The 14497-nt window shown below is 42.1% G+C and overlaps 1 protein-coding gene across 1 annotated transcript in view; it reads left to right on the top strand.

Moving 5' to 3' along the window:
- Positions 1-6850: 6850 nt before the first annotated feature.
- Positions 6851-14497, top strand: part of MED13L (mediator complex subunit 13L) — a 92486-nt gene continuing 84839 nt past the window's right edge. Inside the window, exons 1-2 of the mRNA XM_039725798.1 lie at positions 6851-8295; positions 14002-14086. The gene's annotated coding sequence lies outside the window, so the exon portion shown is untranslated. The remainder of the gene's footprint in view (positions 8296-14001; positions 14087-14497) is intronic.

Genomic DNA, 14497 nt, shown 5'->3' with positions numbered 1-14497 from the left:
AAGAAAATAAATTGTCAGTAGCATCAGTCATTGATCTGTTGGTTGTATTTGATAACTGTTATCAGGATGAAGAATATGTAATGGAGTACATTTCCAAGAGGATATCTTTCCAGCTGTTTTATATTCTACTTGAGGGGGACAAGTAAGCAAACCCAGCATTTTATTAATCCTCAGCTGAAGCTTCATTTGCTGTTGGATTATGTGTAAATGTTACAAGTGAGTGCAATTCTTTGGCCCAGAGAGATGGAGCTGGGGGGGGCTGTCAGGGTGCTGGAGATTTCACAGGGGGATTTTTCCCTGTTAATTTGCAGTGAAACTCAAGTGCTGTGATTTGTATTTAGCCATGGTTTGCAGTAGTTTGGAGTTGTTTTTTACATCCCTAGCGTGACAAAGTCAATTAAGTCTGGCTTTGCTGCTTCTGGGGTAAGTAGGTGAGAATTTGGGTTTGGCTGTAGGTGTTCCGAAGTGCAAGATGTATCAGTGATGGAAAATCAGCCTATTTTTGTTCCACAAGAGAAAAACGTGGTAGTTGCAGGCACTCTGTGGGGATGGAGCCATGTGTGTGCTTGGTTTTTGACACTAAGATTGTTGACAGAAAGGCAAAATGCCAATGTCCATTGCAGGCTGCAAGTGGCAGCTGGCACAGCCTGGCAGCAGATCCCTCCCTCCTTGTCCCACCAGGAATGATCCTCTGGACTCTCTGTCACACTGGCTCAGGGTCCTGCAAGTGCTGGGTCCTTGCTAGGATGTCCAGGGGCCGTGCCAATGTTCTGGGCAGGCTGTACCCAGGGCAGGCTGTGCCCATGGAGGTTGTACCCAGGGCAGGCTGTGCCCAGGGCAGGCTGTGCCCAGGACAGCACAGCAGGCTGGGGTTGGGGTGAGGCTGATGTGCAGTGATGGTGCTGCCAGGCTGTTCTGTGGCCCAGGGCACACCGAGAGCCCTGTGGGGCTCACAAGATCACCCCACAGTCCAGCTCAGTCTCTGGAGAGTTCTCTGGGTGCCTCCTTCTGCATGACAGCCAAGGGCTTTTGTGGAGATGCAGGAATGGATGGTTGTTATTTACTTAAATATTAGGGGAAATTAAGTAGGCGGAGCTGTAATCTTCTTATAGCTGCGTTTTTAAACAGAATTGCGTTTTTTAATAAAAGCTCAATTTATAGTTATTTTTTATTTTAGAAATAGCATTTTGTGTTCTCCTGTGCAGTGAACCCCTGGGCTACATTCACAGAACCCTCCTGATTTAGGGAGAAGCTGCAGAGTGCTGTGTGCAGGGCACTGTTCTTGGGGATAGCTGTGGGATGCTGCACAGGAGCATGCTCTGGGTGAGGAATTTGATGAAACACTTCATGTTGCATCCCAGAGTGTTCTTCCAACACCTGGGCTGCCCCTGCTCCTGTCTGATCCCACTGTCTGTTGTCCCAGCGTGGTGCTGTGGTGTGTTCAGGCTGCCCTGTAGGGCTCGTTGACCTTCTATTGCCCTTTGACCCTGGATGTTCAGTCTGTAGGACTGTAGGAGGCAAATCCTTCAAGGGTAATAAATTCTCAGTATTACTGCTCACATAGCAGCTATTGCTTAACTGTTCAGAGCAGGGGGCCATGGCAGAGTTTCTGTGTTGGGTGGCTCCCCCCAGAATAGGGGCTCACTGGGTCTGGGAATTGAATTAAACAGTTCCAATCAAGAAGTATTGTGACCTTCTATTGCCCTTTGACCCTGGATGTTCAGTCTGTAGGACTGTAGGAGGCAAATCCTTCAAGGGTAATAAATTCTCAGTATTACTGCTCACATAGCAGCTATTGCTTAACTGTTCAGAGCAGGGGGCCATGGCAGAGTTTCTGTGTTGGGTGGCTCCCCCCAGAATAGTAACACACACTGGGTCTGGGAATTGAGTTAAACAGTTCCAATCAAGAAGTATTTCAGAAGTCAGCAATTAATGGGGATCTGCAGACTTGGTTTCTCTGAAAACCTTGTAACAGCCTTCCAGGGCCTCAAGGGGTTCCAGGAGAGCTGGAAGGGGCCTTAGGACAATGGATGGAGGGAGAGGACATTGGGAATGGCTTCCCACTGCCAGAGGGCAGGGATAGATGGGTGACTGGGAGATGTCATTTGGAGGCTGTTTTGCCCTTTAAGCACCTTAATTAAAAATAGGATTTGAAACTCAGAGTGCAGGTGACCCCTGTGTTGCCCAAAACACCTGATGCACCAGTGCAGCTGCCATGGAGTCAGTGGGAGTGGTGCCATCACCAAGAAATGCAGCTGGTGAGAGGGCCTGAGCTAAACTGGGAGGGGGACTATTCACTGGGTTTTACTGGTACCAGGAGCTCTCATAAGCAAGTGAATTAAACACATTAAGAGAGTTGAACATCTCCCAAACTAGCAAAGCTGAAGTTGCAGAACACCTTTTTAAAAACGATGTCAATAAACTTATTTTTGTTTTCTATTTGTTCAGCTATTCAGTAGCCTTTTAAGTCTTGGAGATATTGGAATGGTGAGCATGTCTTTTGATGAGTATTCCTCCTCCCCTAAATGAGTGGGGTCATAGGAACAAAAGGTATTTAATGAATTATGATGGAGAGTTAAAGGTGAGAGACTTGGAGGAACAGTTTAAGACTCCTGATTAGATGGAATGTGGAAGTGGAAGCCAAAGACAAGACCAGGGAAGATACCCTTGGGCTGTTGAAGCTGAGATCTCTTCTGTTGTCTGAGCTGTGGGAGTGTGGGATGCTCTGTTTCAGTGGAAGGGTGTGCATCTATCCCATTCCATATGCAATTCAGGGGAGTTTGGAAATGGGAGGAACACCTCACCACTGTAAGGGGATGACTTCCTCACCTTTGAATGGGTAGATGAGACCCCAGAAATGAAGGCCAGGTGTGAGACTTTTTTCTCCTGTTGGAGCTGCCAAAGGAAATGCTCAGGAGCTGAGGAGTGCCTGGGTTTCCTGGCACCCCAGTCTGGAGAGGGTCAGACAGCATCAGGATTCTCCTTGCCAAGTGCAGCTCTGCCTCTGGGAGCCTGTTTGTGACCGTGGAAGGGAGTGGGATGTGTTTATCCCCATTCCCAGGCAGTTATTCCTTGGCAGGTCAGCAGAGGTGCCCATTCATTCCCCACTTGCTGTGTGTCTTTCGACTTAGTTAAATCCACTCTCAGCAAAGCTAAACTGTTTGGGAAAAAGATTAAACCAGACAGTTTGACTAATTGAAAATGAGGGAAATCCTCTGTGACTGTGAACACTGGGTGTGCTTTGTACTGTATTCTGCTTTTCTCTAAGCTAAATCATTCTTTTCTCTGTGTGTATATCTACAGATAAAGTAGATTAACTTGTTGTAATCTTAGCTACTGTTTTAATAAGGCAAAGGAACATTTTGTTACTGTTGATTCCTGAAGTCCTTGGAGAGGAAAAACTTCAGGAATACTTGTCAGTAATATTTTTTAAGGGCAACCCATAATCCTGATTTTTCGAAAATTAAGTACTGGCTATGGTCTATATGCCATGAATGGAATTGGTCAGTCAAAAACTGTCTGGAATGAAAGCAAAAGCAGGGGCAAGGCATATTGGCATTGCTGGGGTAGTTGGCCACTGCCTGATCATTTAAAGTAGAGTTGAGAAACTGATTTTTCCAACAGAAAAATATATTTCCAACCATGGTGAAAAGCTGAATGTCAGAAGTGCTGTTCCATCTGTTGCTGAGGAGGTCCCACTGTGCAGGTAACAGTCCAGTAAAAAATTCAATAGGGAATTTGGAATCTTATAGGAAGCACTTACATAGAGAAACATTCAACAGCAGTAAATTAAAATACACATTTATGTGCCTCTTTTTTCTTTGTGATTTGTACAACAGTTGCTTATTCTTAAATATGCTTGGTTAGATGAGTTCTTATTCTTCTCCTGCTTCCAAGCCCTTTCATTTTGTTTCTGCAATGAAGATGTAACAATTTATGACATCACATTAATATCCATGGCAACAGCCTGTAAAGTGAACAACATATTGCATTTGCATTGCAGAACCAGCAGTGAGGGAGACGGCTCCTGCTGAAATATGGATATGGGAAAGCACTCCAGCAGTGAGCACAGGGGATGCCTGGGAAGGGGAATTCTTTTGTAGTGGTCAAATGTGGTCAGTTGGCTCAAATTTTATAAAAGTGATCTTCAGAAGGAGTCCCAAGTGCAGAGGAGTCAGAAGTAGCAGTGCTTTTTTTGATTGAATAGACAGTTAAATCACAACTTTCTATTCCTGGCTGTTCCTCGGGGAGCTTGCTCATCCCCAGGGGAATCCTGCTCAATTGGGTTCTTGTTTGCAGTAATTTTCACAGGAGAGATCTTACAGAGCAGGTCTGGCTTTAAATTAATAATTGCTGTGTATATGTTCAGCCTTAAAGATCATTAGAAAAGCTGAGTACTTGGTAGTCTCAGTCTGTAAAATCTTGTATTTTAATTTATTACTGTGTGGATTCCAAGGACTCCTGTATTTTAGAACAGCTTTCCAGGCCTCAGTAATTTGTTTCTTCCATTCCCCACGCCATGTTGTGACTACCTCATTATTTTTCCCTGTAATACCTTCTGTTTATAAACAGGAGTAAATAAACATGTTATTATAAATAAGAATGTGCTGCTGAAGAAATTGTTTTTCTGTCCCCATCTGAAAGAGCATCTGCAGTAGTCCCTGCTTAGAAAGGCAGGGATGGGGAGGCAGAGGGGTTGTTTTCCTACACTGAGCTTTTGGTACCTGTTTGGGGCCAGTATCTGTTCAGCCAGCACAAGTAATGGACATCAGGATTTTCATGGATCTTCCATTGCCTTTCCCAAGGGATCACACATTTGATCAGATTATTTTTCAAGGAAGTTTCTCTGCTTTCAAAGCAGTTTTGTATGCAGGGTTTTATTTTAAAACGAGCACTTACACTCCAAACCTGCTCTCTCCTAATATGTTTATTATTGCATGTGGTCAATTTTTTTCCCCCTGAAGTTTTATTTTTAGCCTGTGTGATCTTGGATCCTTTTCTTAATTGAAAAAGCAGCCCCTGGGTGAAGAGCCCAGACCAGATCCCAGCCAGCTCCCTCTGCTGGCTTCCTCAAAGGACAAAAATAGATTTAAAAACCTGCTTAAAAACCTGCTTGACATTCTGCTGCCTCCAGTTCAGGCCCTTCACTGGCACAGCTCAACACAAAACTGTTATTCCGCTTTTGCTTCCGTTCAAGTAGCAGCAAACTCCAGTAAACATTTGCTTAAAGAAGAGCACAAAGTATTTTGGCATGTTTTATGGGGAGTAAAGAACAAACAAAATGACAAAAATATGCTTGTTTTGTCTTTGAAGTCTGTTCTGTGTTTTTATTCTGTGCCTGTGGTTTTGGAAGGCTCCTGGCCTCTCCAAAAAGACGAGAATATGAGGGAAAAGGTTCTCACTGGCACATTTATAAAAAGATATTTCATTTACACTGTTCTTCATACCTCAACTAAAGATGCAGTTTCATTTTTTTTTTTTTCCAAAAATGGTTGCAAAACTGAGAGTATTTTCTTTTGAAAATATGTTTTCCAAGTATTTTATTTACAAGGTCTGACCACAACCATTTTTGCGCTGATACTGATTATTGCTCAAGCCCCACCCTCTGTTTCTGAAGAATATAAACCTTGTAAGCTAAAATTTATTTTCTAATTGATAAAAATCACAAGCTGAAAGTCATGTTTGGGAAGACCTACAGGATCATGTTATGGTTTGCATTGGAAGGGAACTTTGCTTAACTTTGCTACTCAAACAACCTGCCAGCAATTTAAAATTTGGGTTTGCCTGCTGCTAACTCTTGCTTTTGTATTTTTGGGGATTGTTGGTTGGGGCTTGGGTTTTTTACATCCTTCAGCTTTTGCTGCAGCAAGGTTTTAAGTATACAAATTGAAAAGTCAATTTTGTTGTTTATTCCTTTGTAAAATGTAATGAATTCCAGCAGGGAGGTATTACAAAGAAAACAAATAGTAAAATAAGCTTTAAAACATTACTTTGAAAGTATGTACAACCTAGAGAAATATATATTCATTCACATCTTTTCCTATTTTCAAACAGAAACATGAAGGAGGACTTATCTGATATGTTCCATGTATAATGGAATTAGTGTTGTAGTTCACACGTACAACCTTTGGCTATTTTGTGTGGGGAACATGATGTGTATTTAACACCGGAAACTGCTCTAAAAATACTTCCTGTATCCCTTACTTAAATCCAGATCTTGTTTTCTTACAATATAGTATTACAAGTAAGTTAAGGAAAATAAGATTTTCTAATGAAAGTTGTTATTTCTATAACCATTAGGTTGGGAGAAAAAAGAAAAAAAAAGGGGGAAGAAAATAGGAGCCTCTGCAAATAGTGATACAGGACCAAAACCAAATGTGAACTGAGGAAAAATAAGCACAATTCTTAATTTTTATGCAGAAGGGTAAACTTAAATTTGAACTGATGGAAACCCAAATGTTGGCTTGGTTAAGTCAGCGTACAGCTGAGGTGGAAATACCACCAGTTCTTGTTCCGCAAAGCAGAGCCCAGCTGGGTGGAAGCGGAGCTCCGGGGCCTGGGGAGACTGGGCACGCTGCACCCGGGATTTCTCCATAAATGTCTCCTTGGATGTGTTGGAGATCTCGTCTTTCCTCCAGCTGTCATCCTAACATCTCGATTAAAGGCTGTGGCACGCAGCAGTCGTGGAGCAGCGAGGAACGCTGCGGGACGAGGATGGGACTGACGGCCGTGCCCCTCGGGCCGGGCCGCGCTGCCCTGCACGGCGGTGGGAAGCGGCCCCACGGCGGGCACTGCGGGCACTGCCACGTCCCCTTGGCCGGGGGCAGCTCCTGGGGACGTGGGGGTGGATCAGCGGTGGGATTGGGAGCGGGGCGGGATTGCAGTCGGAGCGGAATGGCCTGTCCGGCGCTTCTGAGGCGAAGCCGTGTGGGAGCGCCGGCAGAGCTCGGGCCGGAGCCGCGCTCCGAGCTGAGCTGTGCTCCAGCCGTGACGTCCTGCATTCTTGCGAAGTGAGGGAAGACGCCGGGTTCCTTTCGCTTTCCAAGTAGGGATTAATAGGGACGGCATTTTTCCTCAGAACAAGCTCTGTGTTACTCGGGGATGGCTGAACTCGCTCTGATTTCTCCGGAGAGTCTCGCTGCCCTGGTACATTCCGTTACCTCCAGCAGAGCTCTGGGAACAGCGAATGCAGTCCGTGTCCCACCAGTGCTAGTAAACACCAGTTGTGTTCAGAGAGGAAAAATACAAGTCCTCCTCACCGCATCCATGTGCTGAGGAAGGTCTTCCTGCTGCACAGGCACTGCAGGAATTCCATATTCTTTGAACTTGGGGAGATCAAAAGGCAGACGTGGGGGTTGCAGCTGATGTGTGGAATTGAGGGTCACACTGGCTGCAAGGCCCAGGTGGTCACTGGAAATAGAAATGAAGAAAACTTGGGATAATTGGAAGGGGAAAGAAGAGAGCAAATTAGGTTTGGAGAGTGCAGGTTGTTTCTGGGATTAGGAAAGCATGATATACGTTTGAAAATTGTATTTTCCTTCAAAGTTTTTTGGGTTGCTTTTATGTTGCTTTCTGACAAAATACCTTTAATGTCTTTATTCTAAAGAGCTGAAGATGTAATAGAAAATGAAAAGTTCAAAATGTGAGAGGAAATTCTAGAAACTCCAAGGAATAAAATTAAGAAAATACTTCTTTTCTACTGGTATCCTTAGCCTGGTACATTTTAGGAAAAGATGGTGAAAATCTCCCCAAACCTTTAGTGCCTTTTCACTATGGTCAGGTTATACTTTTTATTTATAGGAAATAACTCTGCAAAGAAATATAAAGTGCCTTGGAAATAAGCCTGCTTAACACAAACACATGGCGGGACAAATGAAGCAGCGTAAATCAGGGATTGGAGGGGATTTTCTGGCATGCGAGAGCAGGTTTCCTATTGCATGCAACTTCCTGCTTTGCTTTGGGAAATTGTGTAAACCACATAAAATTGTGACTTATTTCTGTTCCTTTTGCTCTTTCTGGTGCTTGTAGAAAGCATTCAAAACAAAAACCACACGGCAAATCCATGGTTTGATTTGGAATCTGTCCTGTCTCGGGAGTGAGCAACTGAGCTCTGCACAGCTCATCTGCATTCCTACAGAGAGAGCAGACTCGAGCTGTAATTGCACAGAAATGCTCGTTCTGATTTCATAGATAATAATTTTGGTTAACCAAGCTGCTGAGAAACCTTCCCTGTGAAGATCTGGCTGTGGTGTGCTCCGGTGAAAGGCAGGAGAGGCCGTGCGGGAGCTCAGGAATGTGAGTGTGTGGGCCAGGGAGAGGATGTAACATTTAATGTATATTTTATAAAAAACAACTCTGTACCTACTGGGATTGAGGAAGCGATAAAAGTATTACTTTAAGTAGTGCTAACACAATCTAAGTGCAGATAGTTACCTACCATCTGTTTTTCAATAAATAGCTATTATGCTAATTTCTGTTTCAATGCGCAACAATTAAAGCCTTGGAGTATTCCTGTGATATTCAACAGCTGTTGCCTTTGAAGGTTTTATTTATCCTTCTGAAGTGCAACAATTTTAGTTTCATAGTCAACTCTGCTTGCAAGTGTTGGTTTTTATATCGAAAATTGCGGTGCATTGAGATGCAAACTCGGGCCGTGCCTGAGCAGCAATCTCCAGCCATGGTCTCTATTAATATTCTGATTTTCCTGGAAGCTGTTAAGAATACCTTGGGAAGATACGGGTTGGAAATGCTTCTGTGCGTGTCCAGTAAATATTCCCTGTGTTTGGAAATGGGAGAACACAAATGAGTCATTCTGGGGAGCATTTGCACTGTTTTGGTTCATTTTGTGATGAGCTGACTTGGGGAAGGGAGCCAAGATGGATTCTCAGGCCTGTACGAGTGAGCAGCACAATTTCCCTACGATCATAACCAGCACAAGGAAATTAGATCTCTAAGTGGGTTGAATCTGATTTAGTAATAAGTCAATTTAATCACTAATGACTTCAAACGCAGATTTTACAAGGTGATCAATGGCAGTATAGCAATGATCGATCAATGGCGTTGTCTTTAATTGGATTTTTATGGGTATAATGTAGTTTTTCAGAATTAATGTACCATTGCATTGTGTTGTTACTCTCTTAACTCAATTTTTTAGGAGAAATGATGCTTCAAAATGCTCGTTGGTTTTTGAAATATTGTTTTAAGAGTATGCTAATAAAAATACAGATGAAAAATTAAATGCTTGCTTTTAGTAATTTTATGTCTGATTGTGTTGGAGTTGTTTAGCCATGTGTTCTTAAAACATTGAAAAAACCTCACATCCTTCATATTTCATGGCAACGAGGAGGCAAAATATCAAAGGCTAGGAAGGAGCATGTGCTGCTCTGAATGTGAATCTTGAGGAGCTGAGTAAGTCCCTGTCCTCAGCAGTTTGACATAGTAATCTTCCCTGGAAGTAATCTCCTTGTCCCATGTGTCCTGCTTTAATCTATCAGTATTTCTGCAGTGTGCAGCAAGAAATTGATTTTCAGTAATTTTAATGGCTGAATAACTGGTGCTGTCCCAGAGTGTTTTTTCATATTTGCAGTGGCCAATGTGGTAACTGAGGGCAGTGTTCTGGATAATGGGTTTCATTAGCTCTGATGCCTGAGGTAAAAAAGCAGTAGGTGGGAATAAAGCCTTGTTTTTGATGTCTAGACGTTCATTTCAGCTGTTGCTGCAATATGATACATTAAAAGGAAATATGTAACATAGCTCTGAGGAAATATGTATTCTTTGAAACTAATTCTGCTTTTAAACTGCACAAGGCAGTGTGACCTGAATTATTAAAATGTGGGTGGCTGGATTTCTTAAAGGTATAACTGTCTCTGCAGCGCCGACACAGCCTCGACTTGCCTCCTCTCCTTCCTTCCTATATTTCTTTTAAGTAAAATATGTCAGTTTGGCCACTGAAGCAGAACAGAGATCTTATTATCTTTCCAGTATCTCTGCTGGGAGACCTAAAATTATTGAAGTATTTGCTTTGATATTTTGCTGTGACTTCTCTCCTTGAAATTTTTACAATGGATCTTTTTTTTTGAGAACATGGCTGGCTTCATAAAAATCGTTGGACACTTTGAAGACCTTAATATCTCTGACTTGAAAATAAAAAAGATCCCAAGCCAACTAATCTGCTCATTAATGTATGTTTAAATTATAAATTTCCCATGTAAGTCTAAATTATTTTAGTTGCCTTTCATTCTTTTACCATCTGATACGCAAGAATAAACATAAAAATCAGCACAAACGTTTTATTCATTTTTTGAACTTATAAAAACAAAATCATAACAAATGCCTAAAAACTTTGTATATGAAGGCTGTTGATTAATTCCCATTCTGTTTGAACACCAGCAGTGAGATTAACACTTCCACTGTAATCCATTATAAGTGTCAGATACACGTTTTTCTTGTTTTGGATTTTCTGCTATTCTTGATAGTTTTTTTCCTGAGAATCCAGATTTTTAGAGACAGAATATTAATAGACTTCGTGGTTTATTTTGGGAGATGATTTTATTTAAAAAATAAAAAAACCCAAACAAAACATAACTACAGGAAAGCAGTTGCTTCTTTTGGTGAGAAATGATGTGGTGAAGTTCTCCCTGTGTTGCAGGGCAGTGAGAAGAGGATGAGCTGTCTGTCTCCCTATGGCCTGGCAAGCAGTGACCCACAGTTTGTCCCCTCTGCTTTGCTGCCTCTCCAAACTCTTGTCCTCTGCTGACTTCAGGGAGGAAAATGTAGTTTGTGCTCTGTTGTGCTTTCTCCCACTAAAACATTCCATCTGTCCTTGATTGTTCCCCTGGAAGGTCTCTGTTTTGGGATGTGCCTTTCACACCTGTTGTTCAGTGCTGCATTTGTTGGGTCTAAAGAGAAATGCCTGCAGGACAGGCCAGAGGTGTTCCCAAGTTTTGGAACCCACACAGCGCCTGTGTTCTGCTGGCTGTGCCTGGAAATGCTGTCAGGAGTGTGGGAAAGCTGAGGGGGCTGGAGCTGGACGTTTGAGTGCTAAAAGCATTAGAAATCATCATGTAGAGAGGGACTATTTCCTAGGCTTCAATTTGCTATAAGGAATTTAAAATACTCTTCAAAATCTAAAATCTAGTTAAATTATAAGTGTAAGGAACTTTGGAATTTACAGGGATAGTCTAACTTCTAGTGTTTTGCCAAGCTTTTTTATTGGTCACCATATGCATCCTGAAGTTGTAACTTGCTCCAGTTATTTCAACACTTTTCTTGTGGAGTCTGGATCAGAAGAGAGGAGGTGAAATGCTGCACTTCTCATTTTTCCTCCTCATTTTAATGGCATCAGACATATGTACATGCTCTTAATTGTAAGATGTACTTTTTTAGTAGGATAAAGAAGCATTAAAGGTAATTACAGTAACTATAATGCTTTAATATATCTGGGAATTAAAGGCATTATTTATTATAGGAAAATGGTTATGGCAATGTCTTATGATAGAGTTAAATTTAATAGGGAAGTAATTTTATTTGCATTTCATATATAATTTATGTGAATTCTGTGTGCTAAGAAAGGCAGTTTGGAAAATTGCAATATTGAGGGTTGCTACCACTCCAGATTTTCCCCTTTTCCCTGTCCCACTCCACTGCTGCTCCTCAGCCAGTCTGACCTCATGGCACACTTGACCCTCAGGACTTGGCTGCAAGGTTCACATTGCTTTTCCCTGCTTTTCCTAGGATTTTGGACACCCTCCTCCCAACCATTTCCTCTGCTGAGTGCAGGACAGCCATGGATGCAGCTGTGGTGGTGGTAGGGAGGGGGAGTGCTGCCAGTTTCCATTCCCTCATCCAGTCCCTCCTGCTGGGATGTGTAGTGCTTTCATGTCTGTGGAGGAATAACAGGCTGGGGTAGCCCAGGGAAACTGAGCAGGGAAAAAGAATACAGGTGATGTCCACACACAAAAGAATTCTGGATTAAATTTTCTCAACTCTACAAAATATTACATTCAGTGTAGCAGTAAAGCAGCATCATCTGATCTAAATTCTTCTGAAATGGCAAAATTGTACTTGCAGAAAATAGTTCTGAGAGATTATATAAGCTGTAACAGGGTCCACTTAGTCTGCTGTGTATACCTGGGAGTAGGTAGGGAGTTAGGATTGAGAACTTCAGAACTGGGAACTTCCCTGTAAAATCAGACTTGATTCTTGACCCTCCTATTTTGGATGAAGTTCCTAAAGCAGGGGCAGTACTGGCAGTACAGCCTAGGATAGGGTGAAACTGCACAAGAGCTCACTGCTGTGTAAGAGTGAATTTACAGGTTCTGCCAACTTCATGGTCTTGCCCAAAAATTTGATTTTTTAATTTAAATACTAAATTTTCATGCAGGCGTGATCTCTCATAGTGTAACTAATCTGTAGATTTTCATATATTTGAGGATTATGAAATTTTAAAGTGCAAGACTCAACCTGCCCTGCAGCTTCTGGGGCTGCAGTAGCTCTGAGGTGTTGAGAATTTATACATCAGTAGTTCGGCCGTGCACGGGGGTTCTGAGTCCCTGAAGCCCAGTGTTTTACCCCTGAAAGCCGAGGCCACGCGGAGTTGTGTGCAGTAAATAGCCGTGGCCCATTACATCCTCGTGTCAGGGAGGGCTTGCAAGCATTAAAGGGCCTGCAGTGGCTTCTGAGGAAAAGCTCCTTGGCTGCTGCTCGTGCCCAGGGGCACAGGTCTGTGTCTCCATTCTCCCGGCAAGCCCTGTGCTGTCCGATAAGGTGATTTTAGGTACTAAAACCCGGCCTTTGCATTCTGCACGAAGAGAGAGGCTCTGTTACCGACATTAACATATCACAACACTGCACATGCAAAAAATATGCCTTTTCTTGTCTGAGTGTGTGAGTTACAGCTCCTGGAGAAGCAGCCGAACAGTGGCTCGAGGCTTTGAAGGCTGCTGACAATATATTAGTATTTTCCATGGAGCACTAACTCCTTAGAAGCTTGCCTTTAAACGTGGTTGTAAACTATGCTGAGATAATCATCTCTGCGATAGACGCGATGCTGGGAGGTCTCGTCCTGCAAATTGGCCAGGGAGGGTGTGAAGTATTCAGCGCTAAGGTGCAGTAGAATTTTATGTTTGCACTTTTAAAGATCTGCCGACTACTCCTGTGAAATTGAAATGACAGAACTCAGACAATTAGCGAATTCTTACTCCTTGAAAAAGTTGTTTTATCATCTGTTTTCACTCTGCATCTTCTGGCTGAGTAAGATTTAGAATCTGGTACAGGCATACCAGAAATAGTGCTACTCCTGGTAGTTTTAGCACCCAAAAGCCATGAGTAAGGACAGAAGATATTTCTGAGGGTTGTCTGTCCTTCAGGTGACTAATTCAGGCTGCACTCTACTCTGAGAGATAATTAGACTTACTTTTTTAAACTCTGACATCTCTGCAGTTCAGTACTGAGTGTACAGTTTTTATTTTGGTGTAAAATCTGCTGTGTATTGCTAAAACTGCAATAGTTGAAGTCAGTACAATGGAGGAATTGCACTTGAGTGTGACAGCGAGAGGTTCAGGGGAGTTGTTTTATGTAGTTTCAGTTATGTAAATTGATTTTACACCTTTAATGATTCACTTTGTTTCTTGATTGTCGGCATCTGTGGTTAAGGTTTAAAGGATCTCTCAGCAGTGGTGGCAAAGAATGATCGTGCATTCCTCACTCCTGTACTTGAATACGGAATGCTACAAACAAATGGGTTTGCTTTTATGCTTTTGTGTTTGCTTTTTTTTTTCCCTTTAATTCAAAGGCTTCGTCTTGCTTTTTTTTTTTTTTTCCTTTAATTCAAAGGCTTCGTCTTCGGGAAGTAAAGATTAAAGCTGCTTGGGTGATATAGGTAATAGTTGAAATAGTTTAATGAAACATGCTACTTTGAAAATTAAAGCTATTGAAGATATGTTTTGGATAAATGTTTGTGTATCCCTATTCTGAGCATATTGACATTTTGTGTTTTTGTAGTGGTGGAAGAAGGATTCTGGGAGAATGGACTTTCCTATGAGTGTAGGACCCTGCTCTTCAAAGCAATTCATAATCTTCTGGAAAGGTAAGAAAAGCTCTAATGCGCTCAAATAGTTCATTTTGACACTTCAAATCATACAGGATACCTACAGAGCAATTATATTATTATGGATCTTGAACTACATTTTGTAGAGTTAGGCCTTGAGTCCAAGAGAACAGAATAGATGTCTTAAGTCACTGACTCTGGTCATTTATCATAAAATGCTATGCAAACGAATTAAACTCATACAAACAATAATGTTGATATGTATTTCTGCTCGGATTTTTGCTAAGGAGTTGTTTTAAAAGCAAAGAGGGGGAGTTTTCACCTTCTGAAAATGCTTAGTGAGTGTAATTGTATCTGACCTTCAGTGCCTTGATGAGGTTAAATGATACATATCTTAAAAGCTCTTAACTCTCTTCTGTCAATTATCCTGGTTACATGAATGTTAAAATT

This window comes from Passer montanus, unplaced genomic scaffold, assembly GCF_014805655.1.
Source record: "Passer montanus isolate IOZ18808 unplaced genomic scaffold, ASM1480565v1 scaffold57, whole genome shotgun sequence".
NCBI lineage: Eukaryota > Metazoa > Chordata > Aves > Passeriformes > Passeridae > Passer > Passer montanus.
The sequence above is the reverse complement of the archived record's forward strand: the minus strand, read 5'-3'. Positions and strand labels throughout refer to the sequence as shown.